Raw genomic sequence first — 13,396 nt, 5'->3', positions numbered from 1 at the left:
TATATACAGTATAAAGAGAAAAATGGTTTGAAAAGTAAAGAAAATGAAGTAGGTAGTAAGTGCTATGGTATGTACATCGAAGCTACTTCATAAAATAAAATGAAAAGTAAATATTGAAGTGCACGAGGGCATCAAAGGAGACTAGAAATGGAAATTCTGATCGAGAATTTTTTTTTTTCACTTTTTCTATCTAGACTTTCAGGTTTATGCTTTTTTCCAGTTCTCAATTAACCTTGTGTACTAAAGGAATGAGGCTAAAGACAAATCTAAAACGAGACGTCGTCATAATAAAAATACCATCTGACTCTAATTATAAGCAGGTCTTTGAGAGTTCTGCTTGTTATGTTTCAGTATTCTTCTCCATGTTATTAATAGAATATCTGTCAACATTAGAACGGTAAAAAAAAGAAAAATGGAATGAGAATGTGTAATAAACGAAATAAATCACTGAAGAAGAGATGCTACGATGCTTTCTAGGCCATTTAGAATAGTCATATAACTATCTATTTGTCCATCTATTGCCAGACGCCTTTATCCCATATGGTGGGGCTACAGATAAATCGCCTTCATGTCGTCCTGTCCAACATCACGTCACTGCCCTGCTCGAAGCTCCCCCTCCGCCCCACCATCTCATATACCTCTCCACTCCATCTCTCCTTCTCATTCTTGGCCTCCCCATCCCACTTCTCCCTCCACCTCACTCACATGCATTCTCCTCGTGAGTCTCAAGCATTCCATCCTCTGCACATGGCCAAACCACCGCAATGTATTTCTCCTAACGCTGTCTATCACATCCACATCCACACTACAACGCTCCTTCACTTCCTCATTTGTCAATCTGTCTCTGCATGTGACTCCACATGCTCCTTTCAGATAACTCATTTCCACTACTCTCAATCTTGACTTGTGCCCCTCCAACAAGGTCTAAGCTTCACTTCCATACATTAGAGTTTGTATCACAATACTGTCATGCAGCGACTTTTTTACTTCCATGCTCACTTCCCTGTTTCTTATCACTGTTTTCAACGGACCAGCAACTTTTCTTCCTTGTTGTTCCCTTTCAAGCACTTCACTTGCTAAACTTCCATCCTTCCTCATCACATTACCCAAGTACTTAAACTCACTCACATTTTCCAGTTTCTCTTCATCCAACCTCACTGTACATTCAGTGGCTTCATTTCTCTCGAAGACCATAACTTTACTCTTCCTTACATTCACCTTTAGATTCCGTTCCTCACACAGCTTCCCTTCTTCTTCACTTAACAACACAGTATCATATGCAAACACCAGTACAGGGAGTTTCCAAGCACCGCTATCTCTCGTTAGGGCCGCTCCAACATCCACTGCCCAACCTAGTAACTCTTTTATAACCCCATCCATATACAGATCGAACAACCATGGAGACAAGACAGAGCCCTCATTCAATACAACCTTCAAATAGAAGAATTCACTCAGTTCATTGTTCACACGCACTGGAGCCTTACCACCCGCATACAAACTCATTATGGCATCCAGCAACTTCTCATTTACTCCATAAATTCTTAATACTTTCCATATTCCTTCTCTATCCACCCTGTCGCATGCTTTCTCCAAATCCATGAAGGCCATAGACAACTTCTTTCCCCTCTCTAGAAACTTTTCCACTAAAGACCGTAGAACGAATATCTGATCAACACAACTTCTTCCCTACCTAAAACCTCCCAGTTCTTCTCCAGCTAATTCCTCTGTTATTTCCTTAACTTTGTCAATAAGTATCTTACCATATATATACTTTTCCTATTACCCATGTGATACTACACAATTCTTTTTTGCTTTTTTCCTTTGTAAAGAGAAATAATTATACCTGACTTCAATCCTCCGGGACTCTACCTTCCTTCCAGGCCAATCTGCACATCTTCCACATTCATTCTGCTACTATCTCTCCCCCATGCACCATCATTTCACCATACACTCCATAAACACGATGACGTTTTTGTTATGTTTTCCGCAGAAAGATATAGTCTCGAAAATTTCCCTGGAACTAAAACAGGTGAAGTAACGTAAGAAACAAAGGTAATAATTAAAAAGACGCTAAAGAAGAGGCAAATAAAAGTTGAATAAGAGGAGTGAAGGCCATACAGGGAGGACATACGAGATAGAAAAAGAGGACTGCGAAGGAAGAAAGAGGTATAATTAGGGGAGAGACCGAGGCTGTTAAGGGAGAGCTGGCAACAGAGGGGTGGGAGACTTTAATGAACGTTCAATAAAGGGAGGAGAAGCTATAAAGGGACAACAGAGGAGCTACAAAGCCAGAAACGAGAAAGACTTTGAACCGTATACAGTAGAACCTCTTCCTAACCATTTTTTTTTTTTTTCGCTCATTTTGTGTTGTATGTTGTTTTTGGAGTTTGTCGATAGTTAATTGTGAATAATATGGAACCCAGTTTTGAGACTCTGAAAAATCTTTCCCTTCTAAAGAAAATTCAGTAAACAGGATGTTAAAAAATTAAAACTGTATAGTTTCAGATGCCTGGACATACTACATTTTCAAGATTTGCAGTCATAGACAGCAGATAGAAAGGTTAGAGAAAACACTTCTCTAGTTAACCAGTTTCATAAATGTAAGACTGAGAGTACCAGTTAATTCGCGGAAGAGAACTGGTCAGAAAAAAAGGTGACAGTTTATTGCTGCAGTAAATGGTGCTGCTAATCCGCCACAATGGAGAGACAGAAATACAACAGTTCAGAAGAACAGTGGTCAGAACAGAAACAGCAAACGATAAAGATGCAGCACTGTGACAAAGACAAACTGAAAGCATTTGATGAATGAATAGGAGATGATGAGGCGAAAAGTTCTTCGCTTCCACGCTGTTTAGAAGTACTATACACAGTTAGCATTCGCACACATGAAGGCTGTACTCTGCACAAGGGAGAATAGTTATACCTCCTGTGAAGTCAGGAACTGAGCGGAAGAGACGAAGGCATAAAGTCATTTCAGCCTACTTTATCAGAGTTAAGCAGTTTTTGCAAGAAAATTAGTGTATCTTTTAGAGACAGATTAAGAGAAAACCAAACACCAAGGATATTAAGAGATGATTAAAAATTTTGTTTTATTCTCACAATTAGAGGATCGTTATGAAAGCAACTGTGTCGAGTTGCGAGAGGGAGGAAATGAATTTCTTGGACATTAAGATCACGGTTTCTTTTCTCCTGAACAGAAGCAGAGACGAACCAGAGGCCAAGTGCCCTGCATCCGATGACGTGATGTTCCAGATGATGCTTGGTATCAGCAGATGATTCTGTTAAAATTAGGAAATCTCTCGTGCAGAACAGGGATTCGTGAAGCCAGTTTCAAACCCGTGCAGTCCGAAAAGTCTATCCATTGATGAATTAAACTGTAAAACGCTTTCAAGAATAAAGTAGAAAAGGAGTCATCGTACACTAGGTGAAGAAAAACATCAAAAGCATGAAAGAAAGTACTAAGGTAATAGAAGCGATACAGATTAAGGACAAGATACGTGGAAACCTTCTAAACGCACGAGAATAAGGCCTTGGGACTTGAACTTATCAAAGGAATCCAAGCCCAAAGCTTCACCAGTTGAAATAAAAGGATGCTACCCCCAAAGTTTCCCCTCTACTGAGATTACATTTTTTTTTTAATTTATTTATTTCAGACAGCACAGACTTATTTGGCTTGGGCGAAACTTTTTAAACAGAACGGGTAAATATGGTATTCTTTAACCCCTTCTCTAGTACAGGGTTTGCCTAAGTTGAATTAAAGTGTTTGAGAATAGCAAGGGCAAATTAGAATATGAGGTCACAAGATTAATTTCATTAATACTGGACGGGGTGATGGGAGAAACTTTCATTTATGGATGAATGCGAGGACGAGAGAGAGAGAGAGAGAGAGAGAGAGAGAGAGAGGGAGAATAGATAATATTCCCCCTCAAAAAAAAGTCACGATATACAGACTAGTTAAAAAGAGGATGAGAGACAGACCCCACAGATCAATAGACGGAGCCCACAGAGAACTATATAGGTTCCTTAAAAAAAAAAAAAAAAATAGGATCCACAGAACGACAGCCAGATCTCAGAAATCAATGAAAAGAACCCGCGGAAAAATAAATAAAAAAAAGATAGACTCCAAAGGAAAGGACAAGAGACACGCCCACAAAACGGAAAAGAAAGGACTAAGGTAGATCTTACAGAAAGGAGAGGAAAGACGCACGGAAAAAGGGAAATTTTAAAGTAATTGTTCAGTAAAAGGAAGAAGTGATGGAGGGAGGCAATAGGTCCTACGAACGCAGACGAAGAGAGGAAAACCTTAAAGATATGGATAGACCCGAGTAAATATTCATTTAAAGGGAAGACGATGTGGTACCTGTTGGTAAGAGATCCTTCAAAGAGAGGGGAAGAAAATAATGCTTCTCAGTTAAGAGATACTTAAATACCAAATAAAGGATAAAGAGAGGTGACAGAAGGAACAAAAATACCTAACAAAGAGAGAGCAAAGAGAAAAGAACCTACAAACACAAGGAAGGACACAAGAAAACATTTAAAAAAATGATGGAAAGAAGAAGAGATAGGAAAGAGACCCTACACAGACAGGCGAAAAGACGAAGACCCACCAAAACGAGGAAACGTCAGAATGTCAAAACATGAAACCTAGCGACTCAGAATCACACGTGAGGGCAAATGATGTTTCCAAAGTGGCGAAGAGTGAATGATAATGCTTCCTGGATTTTATGCTTGGGGGGAAAAAAGAAGACAAACAACAATGATAAGAAGAGTGATGTCAGTAATGATGTTAATAATAATAATTATAATAAAAAATAATAATAATAATAATAATAACTTATGTAATGATGCGATTTATGTATGTTTGTTGGTTTGTTGGTCTGTTACCGTAACACAGCAAAAACTGCGCATGTAGCACAAATTTTTGTTAAAGCAAGGTACCGTTAAAATGCTATAATTTAAAGAATAAAAAGAAAAAAACTTTCCAGTCCAATCGGGCCACCAGTTCCCGAGTAATGACTTATTTCTGGCCTTTCGTTTAGTGTGGAGGGGATGGATGCGTTCTTGGTCCGACGTTGAAATTACCAGCATGACACAAGAGAGAAGAGTGATGTGTTTCTTGTATTATCATTCTCTCGCCTTTCCTTCCTCCCTTCATGTACTCCTTAAACAGTATAGCATAATGATATAGTATACCCTATATTATAATTATCCGATTTCTGTATGTTTATTTGCTTGTTGCTTGGAATCAAGTGGAGGTCAACGAGGGTGGCCTTTAAGCGAGTAGTAATAATAATAACAATAACAACAACAACAACAACAACAATAATAATAATGATAATAGTAGTAGTAGTAGTAGTAGTAATAGTAGTAGTAGTAAAAATAGTATACTTGGATTTTTATTTTTTCCAACGTTGATTTCCATAATGTCGTGTAGACTATAAAAAGGCAATATTCCAGACCTAATAGCCAACATGGAACACTGAACAATATTCCATGATTCCCCAGACTCCGGTTGTATGAGCTTGGAAAATGTCTGAGTAAAATGGGATTAGATTTTTTGAGGCGGAGATATGGAGGTTTCTCTGTCTCTCTCTCTCTTTCTCTCTCTCTCTCTCTCTCTTTCTCTCTCTCTCTCTCTCTCTCTCTCTCTCTCTCTCTCTCTCTCGTGTTGATGACCTAAATCTATGACCTTCCGCGTGCGAGCGCGTATGTGTGTTTTGGCCATCTGTACATTTAAAGAACAGCCACTGTTTTTATATGTGGGAGGATCTCCTGGAGCTGGGCGATCAGGCAATAACCTCCTGAGGATTTTTGCATACATAGTGCTTCACTCTAGAAAAGCTCCATGTTGTGATTCAGTATCGGCGCCCCATATGGCCCTGCATCGATAAATTTCGTTTTTCTCTGTTCACAAGTATGTTGGAAATCTTTCAATACTTCTTACTTGTTCACACATATTGTGTGCTGCAAATCTATCAACATTTTCGTTATGGTTGCTGTACTTGAGTACTTTATGTTGGTTAGCTCAACGGTATACTCACAAAATCTGAAATCTCATTAATCAAAAGGTTAGAAAGTTTAGGTGACTATTCTGAACAGAGGTTTGAAAACGTTGTTCACGTGGAAATTTAACCCTCTTAGTTTCCCATGGCTTACTCTCAGTTGAATGAATCATTAGGCATTAGGTGGAATAAAAAGTATACCCAAACCCTGTGAGAATCACTGATGAAAATGCAAAAAATCTCAGGCTCCCATGTCCACTCTCAGCTGAATAAAATCGTCTGGTGATGGTGGGAATACAAAAGAAAAGACGCAACGAAGTGAGGGTTAACTCTTTTCTGTCAAATTATTTCTTGTTTTTCGTTTATTCTTCTTAACATCAAATTTCATTCACCATGGGGGAGACCCTTAACTGGACAGGATATATACTGTATATAGAGCTTTTAGTTACCCCTTCACTACCAACGACCTATCATAAAAAAAAAATAAAAAAAATATGAAACCAACTCTTCTATGTATATTACGTGGCTATTTCGAAGGGTTCGACTGGGTTTAGAATGAATGTATTATCGGCATTTTACTCTGTAAGTTTTAACCCTCTTACTAAGGGGACGTAGTTTTGAATATTTTATTCTACTTCTCTCCATATGATTTTTAATTAGCAAAGGAGAGCACCCGTATAGAGGTGTTCATCTTGCCCATCCAGTCAAGAAAAAGAAAAGAAGCTATTATATCATCGTACTGAAGTGGTTAATATTTAATATTACTAATAATCAAGTGAACAATTTAGAATCTCATATAACTAAATATTGTATGCTAAAAATATAACTGACCAAGTCGGCAAACAACGTGACATAGCAAAAACGAAAAATATTTAAACATAGCCTACCACACACTCAAATCACTAAATCGTCTCTCAGCCAGTGAATGTTATCCCTCTTGTGGTTACGTCTTACACTTTACCTCTAGTCGTTGCCCAGACGTGTAAAGTAAACAAATGAATCAGTAAATCAGTAAATGAGTAACTAAATAAACAAATATATCAATGAATAAATAAATTAAAAAATCGACAGGGAAAAAGGAGAAAATGCTGGATCTTTGTCTCATCATTAATTCCACGTTCATTTCCACGCGACTGTCACCGCCGGAGGAAGTCTTAATGAGGTCCTTGATGAATGAGGCTAGCAGGAAGGTAATGACTAGCCATGAGGGTGTTAACTGCTAGTCTTCAGTGATGGGTTATTATCTAGTTGCCAGAAAGTCATATCCTGTTGCTTAGTTGCTTGACCTTATCCCCAGTGAAGCCCAATCTTAACGCTGCTCTTCCACTTTGCCCGGCGTTTTTTGTGTGGCACATGGATGGCTCAGTCACAGTTATCTATCTCAACCCTACTTCAGTTTTTTGTATCCTACTTCTACTGCCACTCCCACACCAGCACACTGAGCCTTCCTCAAAATATATGATACACCCACGTGAGTTTCTAGTGAATCGCTGTTTATGGACTAGCCGACCCTATATTTTAGATGCCATTAAACTATGTTATTCAGCTTGAGTAGACCTAATGGCAAGTATTTTAACTGTGGTGAGCTTCTGTGAGCGCAAGAAAATAGCCAATCATAAAATCACGTTGCTAATTCTGGACCGAAGCGCTATGTGTGATTTTTTTTTTTTTTTTTTTTTTTTGAGGCCCCTTCCCCAGGTTATTCGTGGGCATAGTAAAGTTATGCCATTATCCAGATATATAATGCAAAGAAACTTATAGCTAAAGAATTTGCCTTATAATTATTCCGTCTCAAATATTTTAATATTTATATAGTTTACACTACCTTGTCTCAGATTTTCGTCCTTTTGCAGCTTCTTTCACGCAGCTCAGTAGCACACAAAGGCAATACTGCGCTTCTACACCCTTTCCATAACAGTTCTTCGTGACTAGCATCATTTTCTAATAAAAGTTTCTTCATAAAATTCAGTACTCAGGTTGGAGAGACGGTAATTTTTCAGGAAAAGTTACAAGAAAAGAAGTAGTCACCAGTTAACCATACCCTGTTTAATTTCGTCTAACAAAGACCCCTAACCTGTTATAATCTTGTTAATGGGCAAATGTAGTCAAACCGGAAGATACATTTTGCTAGTAACCAAGGAGACTCATTCCTACCTCATAACTAAGACATCAAATTTCACGCAACCTTGACAAAGTAATCAAGTTTTATGAGTGGTTTGATTCCCTCTGATAAACAAATCAACTATACGCGTCTTTACCAAGGTTAGCCTCATGAAGTCCACTGCATTGCCAGATCTTCTCGGAGGGAAAGTGATAGCTCCCTCCATGTCTTTACTAGATTAATGCAGATTAACCCCTTCACTCTAGACTTTTTTTTTTTTTTTCTGATACTACAATGTGACATTCAGCCACGCAAAGACTTTTCGAGTGGAGGACTTAGAGGTAGCCTGCCTTAATCCACTCAGTAGGAGAGGTCTTTCCTTTACTATAGAAAATCTTCTGGACCTAGCAAAAATACTCTGCAAAAAGACGTCACTAGATTAATGGGGATAAAGTGGAAGTGTGGCATTGGCTACGTCTGTGCTTTTCAGCGTATGTTTGTGTTATATTCTGTACAGTTTATCTTGGTAGAATATGGTCAGCTCTCCATCTCGAATTGTGAGTTGCTGCAAGAGATTTGATATTAGAATACGGTGCTGTTGCGAAGAATTACCACGGAAGGAATGTGGGTCTGTAGTATTGTCTTGGTCTGTCACTGAATTATGAGATATATACTGCAAAAGAACAAGAATCTCTGTGAAGTTAAGGTGAACGAAATACAAGAAGAACGACAAGATGCGAATATATATTAGAATGAAAATGACGTACCACAAATCATTTTCAGAGTCAGGACACACGAATACTGAGAGTGAACGCGATACCCACAGAACCACTCTCCATTGAGAATGATTTTGTTCCTCTCAATTACTGGTATATTTTGTGCTAGAATGGGACGCCTGCATGAGGTGGCATTGACATATCCAGGCGGTAAACTACCTAGTTATACAAACGTCCCACAGCTACTTCCTTACACTCCAAAAGGAGGGTTAAGGACTGCAGGAGGAGGACAGCATAAGTTTTCAGTGCACTGGATTCGCTTTTCATGTTAGCCGGGAAACACAACTACAGTAACCAGCGTATTCGTATTACCCATTACTCAGACTGTCTTCTAAGCTAAGTAAAATCGTCAGGCAGTAGCAAGAATTTAAACAAAGAGGACGACCTTTGACTGCAGGTTTAACACATCGTGGCGCCAGTTTTACGACCGAGTGTAATACTGACCTCAGCTTTAACGACCTCCCTTGATTAAAAAACATTTACGATCACGACTTTTAAGCGTTTTCCTGCTACCACCAGACGATATGATGTAATTTAGGAAAGGCCTCTTGTGCTAAGAGGATTATATAGTGGAAGCTATGTCTAACCCTTTCAGTCCAGATCAGTTTGTACTTGTCTAAATAAAATCGTCGATATGTAACAAGATTATTGTGGAAAATACGTCATCGCAATGAAGTAGTTAAAATCACTCCCGATTAACTAATAATTGCACTACCGCGATGTTTTATATATATATATATATATATATATATATATATATATATATATATTGCCGTCAGATTTATTTTATTCTTCTCAGGGGAGGTCCCATGTAGTATAGTCGTTGGAAATAGTTTCCATCCATCAGAGGTATCTCCGTGTCATACTTATTTTTTCGTTTTATCTCTCCATGTTGTCGTAGCTTTCTCATGCTCCTACGAATCATCGGCAACTAGATAAATTGCCTGGTGTTATCCCATGTGCAACACTGAAGTAGACGCGACCACGAATGGATTATTGGACTCAGTAGTATATCTTTCACACTCCTAAAATTTACCTCAGTTTGAAGGAAACCGTCTAGTGTTTACTCAGATACATTATTAGAATAATTGACATGACCAATAACAGAGCCAATAAACCGTCAGAATTTAAGGCTAATTTTTAAATTTTGCAGTACGTTGATATATAGATTACTAACACAAAATTATCATATTCTAGGGCAGGTAAACTTGACTGACGTTCATGCTGCATTATCCTCAGGGAAACCCTAGACATCTGGAATCCACGTCTCATCATCATCATCATCATCCAGACCTCCTTTCCCACAGTATGATAATACTTATCGTACCTATTCTCAAGTCGTGCACTGGCGATATTTTTTTAAGCATTAACTAAGAGCTTAACCGAAGCGAAATACCTTCGCTTCAGCAGCATCGGATGTAGATGGTGTCGAAAAGGTGCATGGCGCTATCTACCACACATCCTCAAAAGGGAAGGAGTGGAGGAGTATGTGGAGGAGTATCACAAGAAGATACTATTTACAAACAGTTAGAATGATTCAAATCGATTATTATTTCCACAGTTGGAAACTACAACAGTATTCCATGAAATCCACCAAACTGGGAGTGTCTGCCTCGATAGTATTCAGTGCATTGTATGTCAACATTTCATATTAACGTTGTCAACGTTGTGTACCAGTGTACCTACCTACACACACACACACACACACACACACACACACACACACACACACACACACACACACACACACACACACACACACACACACACACACACACACACACACACACACACACACACACACACACACACACACACCACACACACACAGATAGACAGAAATGCATACATACTAATAAAACATATATATATATATATATATATATATATATATATATATATATATATATATATATATATATATATACATATATATATATATATATATATATATATATATATATATATATATATATATATATATATATATATATATATATAGATAGATAGATGTAGATATAGATAGATAGATAGATAGATGGATAGATAGACAGATAGATACATAGATAGGTAGTTAGATACATAGATAGATAAATAGATAGACTGATTGATAAACATACATACATACATTCATACATACTTATATACGTATAGTTATACATATAAATAGATAGATTGAGAGAGAGAGAGAGAGAGAGAGACTTCCAACAAGGTAAAGAGGTTCATTCTTTTACAGACCGTTCTGTTAATACAGTGGACCACAAACCTTAACCCACAGTCATTAAAACAGAAAATATAATTAACGCACATGACGTTCCACAGAACTTTCCAACATAATGCAAAGGTCGCAACAGCACAGGACAACAAGGTCGCCATTTTAATGATAGAGACATATTCTATGGATCGCCAAATTTTAAAGATTAATAATAAAGTCTGTACAGAAGTTGGAGCTTTCGTCAATAACTAACCGTACTCAAGAGATTAGATTTTTTTTTTTTTTTCGGGAAAGGGGAGGATTTTGAGGCTTTATGTACCTAGCGACATTCTAGCTGCCTTTGGTGTGGCAGCTCCAGCATACAGGATCCAGGTATTTCACACACCACTTCACGCTCATGAATATTTCAGCTTCCACAGGCAGCATGAATTATTCATGAGTGATATTTCCCTTTAGGATACATAATTTCCAGAAGGTACAATACGCTGGGTTTACTCGAAATGGCTTTTTGTTTTATTACTTTTGCGTCTGAGTTGAATGTAGCCTCTCGTCTACCATGCGGTCGAGCCGTACTTTTAAAGGATCTTTATCATTTTCTGCAATAAATAAATCTCCATAATACTTAACAGTAGTCCGTAAACAACTTGCTTTTGATTTCACCCAGGTTACGTTGCTAAGCCATTCATAACTGCATGGATCAAGGTAATAGCAACAACACGCAATGATAAACACGAAAGAACCTCAAGTAAGCTTATATAACCGCGGACTCAGATATTTATAATTCCTCACTAACATGGGCTGGGGCTAAAATGTCAGAGGCCACACACCGCTGCTTGGTGTATCTATTACCTGTTTATCATAAATCAGACAAATATATCTTTGTCAGCAATTTCTTAAACTTACTACAGCTGAAAGAACGTACTTAAAAGCCAAATGTGTTTCAGAAGAAAAGTATAAAATATAGATTTATTTTATCATTAAATGTTGTATATTTATCTATCTATCTATCTATCTATCTATATATATATAGATAGATAGATAGATATAGATAGATAGATAGATATAGATATATAGATAGATAGATAGATACAAAGATTGATTGATAGCTAGATAGCTAGATAGATAGATATAGATAGATAGATAGATAGATAGATAGATAGATTAATTGATAGCTAGATAGCTAGATAGATGCATTAAACTCACACACAGAATTGCTCCAGTATCAAAGGTAGGAAGGCAGGCGGCGGTGGCAGCAGCAGGAACAGCAGCATGCAGCCTCCTCAGCAATGCACACTAGAGGCTGTTTCAGGCAGCACTGGGACTGAGAGAGGCTGCTTGCTGACTGGTCCGGCCCAGTTGTCGGGGATATATATTGAAGTGGTCTGGGCACGCCGCTGGGTTGAGGTAATGTGGCTGTGTGAGGGATGGTGCTGCTACGTGTGCTGGTGGGTGGGTGAGTGGGGAAGGGAGAGATGGTCTTGGTGATGTGTGCATGAGTGTGAACTGAGTGTAATATATAACTATGAAGACAGATTGTATTTGGACGAGGTTAATGTAATATAACACACACTCTATATATATATATAATATAACACACACTCTATATATATATATAATATAACACACACTCTATATATATATATATATATATATATATATATATATATATATATATATATATATATGATCTGCAGAGAGAGAGAGAGAGAGAGAGGGAGGGAGGAAGTGGGGAAGGAAGAGAGAAGTGGGCCCATGTTAACATAGCATATTTTACTCAAAATTACTCCACTTATAATCTGAAGTTTGCCAGACTTTTCACCAGAAACCTGTAAGTATACTCTGGTTACGGACGAGGATCGTTGCTGGAGAGGGACGCCTAGATGTGGTGGCACCGATATGACTGGGTTGTGGATCTTCCCAGGAATGCAAACGTCCATCAGTCCTCTCTCTATCCCTCAATAGGAGGATGGTGGATTGCACAAGTGTAATATTAACCTACAGTACACCGAGTTCACAATCAGATGAACCTGTGACTGAGACCACTACCACTGCTACAACTAATGATGTTGCTGCTGCAGCTGATACTACTACTACAACTACTAGTACTATTACTATTACTACAACTACTGCTACTACTACTACTACTACTATTACTACTACTACTACTACAGACAAGAAAAACAACCAAAACTGTGAGGGGCTTGAAACCAGGTCATAATTAAGGTGAGGAATAAGTGAATGATTAATTGGTGATGATGTGAATTTCAGGAAAAGGAGCAAGTAGCAGGACGTGTTAGGACAA

Source organism: Coenobita brevimanus, chromosome 80, assembly GCF_032717465.1.
Source record: "Coenobita brevimanus isolate Jiangsu-jjx chromosome 80, ASM3271746v2, whole genome shotgun sequence".
NCBI classification, from domain to species: Eukaryota; Metazoa; Arthropoda; class Malacostraca; order Decapoda; family Coenobitidae; genus Coenobita; species Coenobita brevimanus.
This window is presented reverse-complemented; position numbering follows the sequence as displayed.